Source organism: Amblyomma mixtum, chromosome 3 (assembly GCF_055824585.1).
Source record: "Amblyomma mixtum isolate Tamu chromosome 3, ASM5582458v1, whole genome shotgun sequence".
NCBI classification, from domain to species: Eukaryota; Metazoa; Arthropoda; class Arachnida; order Ixodida; family Ixodidae; genus Amblyomma; species Amblyomma mixtum.
The window spans coordinates 111620596-111629779 of NC_143014.1; the positions used below are offsets into that span (position 1 = coordinate 111620596).

At 43.4% G+C, this 9184-nt stretch overlaps 1 protein-coding gene across 3 annotated transcripts in view; it reads right to left on the minus strand.

Annotated features, from left to right (window-relative positions):
* Positions 1-7407, minus strand: part of LOC149351413 (uncharacterized) — a 64375-nt gene extending 56968 nt beyond the window's left edge. For all 3 annotated transcript variants that reach the window (XR_016290590.1, XM_089580743.1, XM_089580742.1), the window contains exon 1: positions 6724-7407. The gene's annotated coding sequence lies outside the window, so the exon portion shown is untranslated. The remainder of the gene's footprint in view (positions 1-6723) is intronic.
* Positions 7408-9184: the final 1777 nt, after the last annotated feature.

Consider the following 9184-nt stretch of genomic DNA (forward strand, 5'->3'; position numbering starts at 1 on the left):
AACCGTACATTAAGCACGCAAACATTTGGTGCATCACCCCCCAGAAATAAGTACGGTAGGTGTGCACAGCGCTTTGGCACTTCGCCGTGCATTAAACTTATTTCATCGCGCCTGCTTTGGATTTATTGCGAGAGAAAAGAGAAAGGTGAAAAAGTAGGGGGAGAGAGAAAACCTAATCTGGTCGAAAAGAGGTGAGCGCCAGAGATTTTACTGTCATTGTTGCGGAAAGAGAGTGTGTGTATATATATATATATATATATATATATATATATATATATATATATATATATATATATATATATGAGAGAAGCCAAAAGCCACAGAAACCAAGGGGCACAGGGTTTTTTTTTAGTTTATTTATTTATTTTGTGGTGTTGATCAATTTATAATATTACTGAATATGTTATCGCTTAAAGCTAATTGATTAGAAAAGCAGAAGAAAATAAAAAACCTGCCACTATATATATATATATATATATATATATATATATATATATATATATATATATATATATATATATATATATATATATAATGTCAAGCTAATTTCACACTTTAATTGCTCGTTCTAAACTATCTAGCGCCCGCCGCAGTGGCTCTGTGGTTATGGCGCTCGGCTGCTGACCCATATGTTAGTAAAGCATTTGGCAATGATGACACTGCAAACAACCTGGTGCAAGCTAATACTGACATTCTCTACAGTCTGTTTTGTGACGCATTTAACCAGTCATTTGCTACTGCTAGTTAATCTGACATGCTAATATAAAAAGTGTTTCTAATTTGTAAACATGGTGACCTTATAAAGACTGTAGCAGTTTTTGTTCACTGAGGGTCATATAAGACCTGTTCTCGACAAAACAAGTGCAGTATAATGAACCTTCTATTTCCAAAATGGAAACAAAATAGTGTGCGCACAAAAGCGCGGTTTGTTTGAAGAGATCTGCGCCGACAGCCATGATAACTCTATTACAGCTTCTAAACTCAGGTGCACACGGTAACAATATGGCAGTTGTAGTAATTTCTTGAGGCAGAAAAAATGTCTGATACAGTTTGCCGTTCCATGCATGCAGCTGCGAAAATGAGGAAGTTATGGCTTTTCTACATTTGCTTCAATTTATATTTAGTTAGTTTCCATCGCGCAAACAAAACGCACTGATCAATAATTAACAAGCAAAATTAAAAAAAGAATGAATGCGATGTATCACAGTTACTTGTTTTGGAGCCTGTCTAAATTTTTTTATCTAGGTGACTTTTCTTGTACTCTTCTACAACTTTGGAGTATACAGACGGTAATCCCATAATGCTTAGTATAGCTCGCTGAAGCATTACACAACAGCGTAATTATTGAACTGCTCGCAAGAATCACCTTTCCTTGGTCTAAAGTACGTCAAAATTCTAGTATAGATAACGCAGTATCGATAGTCACTCACTACTGTAAGAATGCCACGAATTGCAACTTACTTTTCTAAAAACCAAAAGATTTAGCGTGTTGCGTCTGCCATGTTTTCGATCAGGATCTGCGTTGGCAAGAGCATCTATATTTTGTTCTTAATAGGGTTGGTTTCGGCTATTTTGCGTTTTTCTGTGCGCGCCATGTTTTTCGCGACATATTATTCGTGTAATGCACTAGTCACTCTTTAATTGTCATACCAGTTACCTCATAGAATCCGGGACTCTAGCATATAACATTTATATGACATCACCCAAACTTTGGGACTTCACTTGTTACTATGACAAAGGAGGAGTGTTACGAATAATCACACTTTTTCCCTCTCGCACACTAGCAGATATGCGGCTCAGAAAAGTTTAGTTGATGTCATAAAACGAATATGTAACTATTAAGCCTTACTGCTGATATATAATTGCGAATAGTTTTGCATGAATGCCAGTTTCTAAATTTCCACGGGCTTACTTTCTTTACCCTTTCACAACGGCAGGGACTAACCAAGCGAAAATTTAGTCCACAAACTGCTCTGACTTATACAGTGAAATAACTACTGAACTTACAGGCACGTAAATTTTGAACTTACCTATTGAAATAAAATTTGTCAAAAATTGCCGTCTGAAAACTAAACATTGCGGCAGAATTGCTTCTCTGGTTGGGTTTGATGACTTATAGTAAACCTCCTTCCTCTCCCCTCTCCCACCTCTCTCGCACCCTTCACAACACCGCACTCCTTCTTTCCACCCCACCATGTACTTAAATCCGCAAGCTAACGGCCCCTGTCACCCTTGAAGAAAGAGCCGCGCCGGTTCCGAAATGTCGGGATTTTTAAATTCAAAAAAACTTTTGTTTGGAGGTGTTTCGCAGTTTACAGTAATTTTAATCTGGTTTGTATGATATATTGCCTCACCGCCCTGTACTCTGTTTTTTTATCACATAGGGTTTCACGGCTGTCGCATAATTTACTTCGCACTGGAGTGGTGTTAAGCTACATAGTCTATCTCTTTGGCTATCGTTCCAGAGGTTTCAGTCATGTGACTCCATATAAATTGTCCATAGTTTGGAATTTCATTTTATTGCGACAAGGAAAAGAATATAACGGTCAGATACGTTAAAGGGAAGGCTAATGCGTGGAAGAACTCAGCGATGTCTGTCTAGCTTTAAATTAGGTAAGCGGTAAAAACCAAGAAGTGAATTCGGCACAACCCGTGCCGTGAAGAAGCAATTTCAGCTCTTGCTGAATATTTTGCAACGCTGGGACTTGAAGGCTGTCTCGTAACTAGCAGAAAAAAAAAACATGATTTCTGCATTTTTATTACAACTTCAAATATGACGCTGTTTCACGCAGAGAACTTCTGAATAATGTAGATGAAGTTTGGCGATGCAGTCCTTTTTCTAATGCAATCAGCAGTTGGCTGGGTTGGTGTCGGGAATACCGCGACTGCAGGACCAGCTAGAACTCTTTCTGTAAAGCTCTTCGTTTTCAGGTAAAGCACGGCTCCTGCCAACTTCTGCTCCTCGAACAGACGGGTTAAACACGATTGATACTCGGATATTATTTTTAGCAACGTATTTAGCTATTGGGAGCAGCTGAACTGAGTTACCGTGCGGAAAGTAACAGCAGCCCAAAAGCCGTTTCGGAAAGGTCACCACAGTTAGATGTTAATAGTCTAAGCTTCGTGATCATACTTCTATCAACTTTCACTCCTAGTCTGTTTAGAAGAATATTAACTTAAGGATGAAGTCGAGCAGTACCCGGTTAAACAATACAACAGAACACAGACTAGTTTCATTGCACCAAAGGCTTATTTCTCAGGCACGCTGCAGTCCTACCTGGGCATTTCTGAAATGATTACTTGTTATTTTTTGTAGCAGGGAGTTGTATAAGGAATGTAAGAGTGCGAATACTCGAAAGCTAACTACGCGCTTTGTGACTTTGCCGATTCGTGGCAGAGTTCTTTGTTCCTGTACTCTCACTGTTCAATTGCGATTCGTACTAAAGTTCACGAACACGTGGGGCCTTTCCTCAGACTGTGTCTTCTGTGTTAGTCCCAGTGCAGGAGAGGTCTTAGGTCTTTGTGTCTTTAGCCCTTTAGGCAGTCGATCAGCGTGGTAAGCTGCCTAATATTTACGCGTCTGTCGATCGCAAGCAGAGAAAGTAAGACGAAAGATTTGCAATCAAAAATGCTATTATTGCCTAAAAAGAGGAAGAAAGCAGATATGTACTAATGTATTTCTGCGAAACGTTTAGCCTTCGAGCTCATCAGTGAGTTAACCGGAAAAGTCGTACTTTATGGCTCATCCAAACAGGCAGGCATTTGGGCAGAATCGTCCTTCGTCCTTTGTCTTGTTCCTAGCGCTGTTCTTTTAGGTAAGCATATGAGGCCTTCTCCCCTTCAATGGTTTAAAAAATCAGGCGTTTCGATAAAATCCGAGTGCTACTGAAAATACTGGCCGACAATTTTTATATTCGTTCTGCGGGGGCAGCTTACGCTCTTTTTTTTTTGCCGCATGAGGGGCGCTCAAATAGAAATGAGGTTTTTGAAACACCATGCCGAATGGAAGTCTCAGCTCTCTGGGCACGTCTCGTAAGAAAGCTGCTATTTTTGCCGCTCTGCCACGATCATTTGTCACTGAGTTGAAACGGCTCAGCTTAGCACGCGTGGAAAGCTTTCATCAGATTTTGACAAACCGAGAACAAAATATGCTCGGAAAAACCGCTTGCATCATGGTTCCAGTGTCATAGCCATGAAACCATGTCTCAATCTTCAGTTTTAGTTTTTTAAAAGTAGTTTTCATCACTCCTTGCTCGAGAAAGTTGAGTATGACTGACTTTGACACACTGCCGTTTCTCAACGTTACTCAAGAGACGACGCAAAAATTTAACGTCGACACTAAAGACACGTCCCATCTTATGAAACGCTGTCCAACTGATTGTCGCTTCATCATATACTCGTACAGCCGAATGACATTTTACGCGAATTACGGCATTGCCCCGTTAATGTAGTCCTCGTTCGTTGGCATTCATTCAACATATCACCAACCAACTACACGTCAGCGACTGCCAATAGGCCAACCAGGTTTGGCATGTTCAGTGAACAAGGCCTCCTTTAAAATGTTCAGACTTCTCAAAAGATTCGGCTTAATGTAGTCATCTCGGATGTTCGGCGAAGAAAGTCAAATGTTAACGCCGAAGTGTCTCGAAGTTTTAAGCAAAATTTTGCAGGAACTCGTTTCCTTCCGCTTCCTTCATTTTTACTTCGTCCAAAATTTGACGAACTTGTCACCTGTGCACATTTCAATAGTTTCATACAGGTGAGTAATGATCATGGCAGAGTTCCGAAGACACCAAATTACTGACCACATCTGACACTATGTGCTATTGGGTGAGCTGCAAGCTACCGTGATAAGTTGGCTATACTTGGAACAATTCTCATAGCATCATTGTGAGCTATTGCCTGTGTAGTGACTACAATTTTGGTTTATAACACTGACGGTTTAAAAAGTAATGCCGCGGAGAGAAGGCCTACAAACAAATAAAAGAACATACCTAGAGACAAATAACAACACATGCTAGAGACGCTCGAAGCGCGCGGGCCACTCGCGCCCAAACCCTTCTGTAAAGTAAAAAATAAAGAATCTGAGATCTTATTTTGAATTCAGATCTTGTTGCGCGGAGTCATTCAAATAATCAGATGTTATTAGAGTTTCTTTGTTTTGTGTATACTGCGATGCGTTCTTCTGGTTTCGCTGATACAAAACTCACTGACGCCCTGAACGCAAATATTAGTTTATAAATTCAAGGTTTGTTGAGAACCTAAAATTAGTCTACCGGTGATCAATATTTTTTATTTCGGAGCATTCGATATGTGCTGAGCTGTTGTTTTTGAACTTGCAGTGGCATAACAGGTGGGAGCGTAGACGTCTTGGAAGGACATTATTAAGCTTTCACTGGTTATTGACAATTGATGGGAACACTTTGATTTCCTATTACTATAAAAGTTTTTCGATAGTTTCCAACTCCATAAATAATTAAGACTCAAAGTCTTTCTCTGAGAGAATAATGCGCAGTTACATTTCTCCCACTATTACTCAATCTGGATATTTGACGACTTTATCTCCAGCGCTTTTTTCTTTACGTTCCGTCTGAGTGGCCTCATGAGGTTTATTTACCGCAGTGCTCCAAGAGGAGGGGTGTCTATCGCGGCAACAAATGCTACTGTCCTTTCATTGTGAAGAAAAGAGAAGTTTACTAGGTGACCAGTCAGGCATTTTGACAGTTTGGATAGTGCAAGCAGAGCAGCGGTCGCAGTTAATTGGGGCTGTTCGCATGAACGGTGAAATATTGACAGTTTAATTGCGTCAGAAAACACGGTGTCAAGACTACAAGTGAGCTTTTCAATGCACCAATTTTACACATAGCTTTACTGAAAAAAGCTTCCGCCATGTCGTTCATAAAGTAAAAGGTCAGTGCGTATTTGATGTAGTGAGGGAACCTTAGACGTGTAAGAATCGAAAGCGACAACGGCAGGTCTCTTCTTGATACTACAAAGTGTTTGCCATTCCACCTGGCAAGATAATGGCGGCCCTGTCTGTATACACATGCATGCGACTCACGTTGTGTCATCAGTCTATCAGCGTCTGCTTCAACTTCCTTAATCAGCAAAAAAAGCAGCACACAAAATTTCAAGTAGCTTATGCTGCTCTTAGTCCCCTTATGCAAGCCGCATCACATCCATCTTAGCGCAAAGGAAAGAACAACAGAAAAGAAGAAGACGAACACAGTCGCTACGCACAGCTCTGGTCCTGTACATTGCGGTAAATGAGATGAATGTATTGTCAAAATAACAACTAGCCCAGCAATAAGCTCCGTTACGTAACGTACGTTCTAGAAATTGAAAATGCTTCAAACAACATGATGTGGACTTCTACGAAGCGTGGGCCAGCGGTCACGCTGATCGACGCTTGCAGACATCCAGGACCTCCGCTACTCTACGCTAAAGCGAATTCGTGACTTTGCGTTAGTCTACTTTAGTTCATACGATGATAAGGGAAACAAAACCAACGCATAAGCGAAGGAAGGGAACGGGCGAAGAGTTTCTCCGTTCGCCTCCTTGACTTTCACGTTGGTTCGTACGGCGCTAATCCAGGCTTGTCCTGTCGCCATCTTCACTTGCGGGTTAGATCTGCTATTGCATGCGTTATCCTAAAATTAAGCTGCACCAACTCGTATGGTATACATTCACATTGTGTAAAGAAGAAGCTTTGCAAAGTAGTACCTCCTGAAAAGTTTCTTTGCAGCTCCCGATTGCAGGTTATCTCCTTAACGGTCGTCCGACGACAGGAGGCGCAGTCTTCGTTGACGTATCGGAAAACGCTCGGTTGCACTCCTCATCGTCCGGACCCAGGCAGCCGCAGCAGCGCGCGTGTCGATGTCATTGCGACCCAGCATTTCATATGTCGTTGCCGTCGCCTCCGACGCCTTGATGGCTCGAAGAATGTCAATGTATAATATTGCCCAAGTAGCTGACCGTCCAGTGTTTACAAGCTATTGCCGTTGAACTGCGCCGTTAGTGCGGAATGAACTGGCGGTCGCTGTGGCCGACGTCCATGAGAGCCACACGTTCACAGTGAGGAGCTTGTTGCGGTGCCGGCAGCGGAATGTCACAGCAGCGAGTACAGCACACGATACAGCCACTCGACTTCTTCTCGATGAATGGCGCCGCGTCCCAGTGGTGCGCTGCAATGAGACGGCGTTGCACGGCGGGCCAGCTCAGCCTTGCTGAGGCAAGCGGATAGGGCGGGTGGCGTTTCTTTCTAAGCGGCGGAGCTCTTGAGTTCTTAGCGGGCAAAGGTTTTTCGCATCAGAGCGGGCCTCAGGCTTCGCAGCCTGCGTTCGGACGGTGCAGGTCGAAAAAGCCAAGTCGAGGAGCGGCGGCGAACCGCGGTTGCCCGGGGCGGACGCTATTTCGGGTCTGGAGGGTTCCTATTTCTGAAGGCGCAGTTGAAAGGCCCGGGCCGCCAGCCCGCGCCGTAGCTTGAAAAACAAAACAACAAAGAAAACGGCAGCGGCACTGGCAGACGGCATGGGCTCCCGCGTGCAGGGGGCGCAGAAGAGCGTGGCTTACTCCTGGGCCGCCCATGCAGTCTGCCGGCGTGCTCACTTGCTGACAGCCTCCGTTGCTTGATCTATTTTCCCTGAACGATGGTGGTTGTGGTGCTGCAACAACGTGACCATTGTGATGGATTTGTCTTCAAGCCTGCTGCTTTGCATTTAGTTGGCATTTACATACTCTGCGATTGGCGCACCCTTGGATTGGGATTTGTGGTTTTTGCCATCTCGTTGTGCCTATGCTTTGAAGCTTGCCAAAATGAGAATATAAGTCTTTTATCTAGGACATCCGTTCGCTACCAGATGTACCTAAAAAAAATGCAACGCAATGAGCTTAAATTTTGTGACGATACCTATAGCATGCATTGGTCTCGAGTTGCTGCATCCTGCGAATGATCAGCTGGGACCTGAATGCGGCAGTACATTTCTATGGGGGCGAAATGCGAAAGCGCCCGTGCAGTTTAAATGGGACGTAAAAACGAGATAATTTTCACTGATGAATGGTCGCACAAGTTTGGGCTTGACCGCGAGAAGGACACAGGGGATACAACTGAACTCTATTATCTCTTTGTAGCGTTGTCCCTTTACGAGTCTACAGCCACCGCCCAACAATTATTCCTAGCCGGACACGTGCGATACAAACTGTTGCGTCGGTCTTAATAAAAAGAAAACAAAAGAAAACACTTTCCTCTGTGTCAGTGCACCACCCATCCTTAATGGAAACATAAACGTCCGACAGTGTCGCTTTTCTTTTTTCTTCCTTTTTAGTCCCAACATAATCTACCTCTTGATAGAGTTTGGGAGCAGACATGAGCTTGATGGCGTAAGATTTGGCCAGTACAACGAGTGGTCGCCCACAGAAAAGTGAATAGAACTACTTCTGCGGGAGTGCAATGTATGGTGAGGTGTTCGCGTGAGCAAGGATCACATTTCCAGACATACCGAAACTTCTAGCTTTCGGTGGGCAATGAGTGAGGGTAGTGCATAATCTGCTATTGAGTGCCTGATCTTCGTGAAGAAAATCTATTTGGAGTTGTCCCTCATGGTCTGAGTGGCTTTCGAACGTTAAACTTAAACAGGGAAAGGATTTGGAGCATGCTGTCTGAAACGTGCAAAAAAAATAACAGTTGTAATCATTGTTTGCTGGCGAAATAGACCGAGCCTCCTTTTGTTGTTGAGAAGCAGGGCGTTTCGTTGTTTCTCCTGGAACTTGCTGCCAGGCTAGAAAAATACAGCGCCCAAGTTCTATAACCGGTCGAACACCGTGCAGGATGCTTGCAGGACCTGCACTCAACAGCTGTAAACTCGTTTTCTTTATTTGCGGCGCAGCGCTTGAGATTGTGTTATTTTTTTAGCACTTTTGTAAACTGCATCGCAGTGGCGCTTTTGCACAGGAGCGTATCCAGGAAGTGGTCAGCCGAGTTGTAGCGCCTCCGCCCTTTCAAACTCGTTATGGTGTCAGCTTAGTATAAATGATGCAGTCTTCAGTCACCCCACTTTCTACCACCTAGGAGCGGACTTACGCCGAAGGTCCTGGTGAGGTTGCACTGAAGAATGGGTTTTGATACAACCAAAAGAAAAGACACTGTACGGCTGCCGATCCGTCGAGATTTCATTACCTGGCCTTG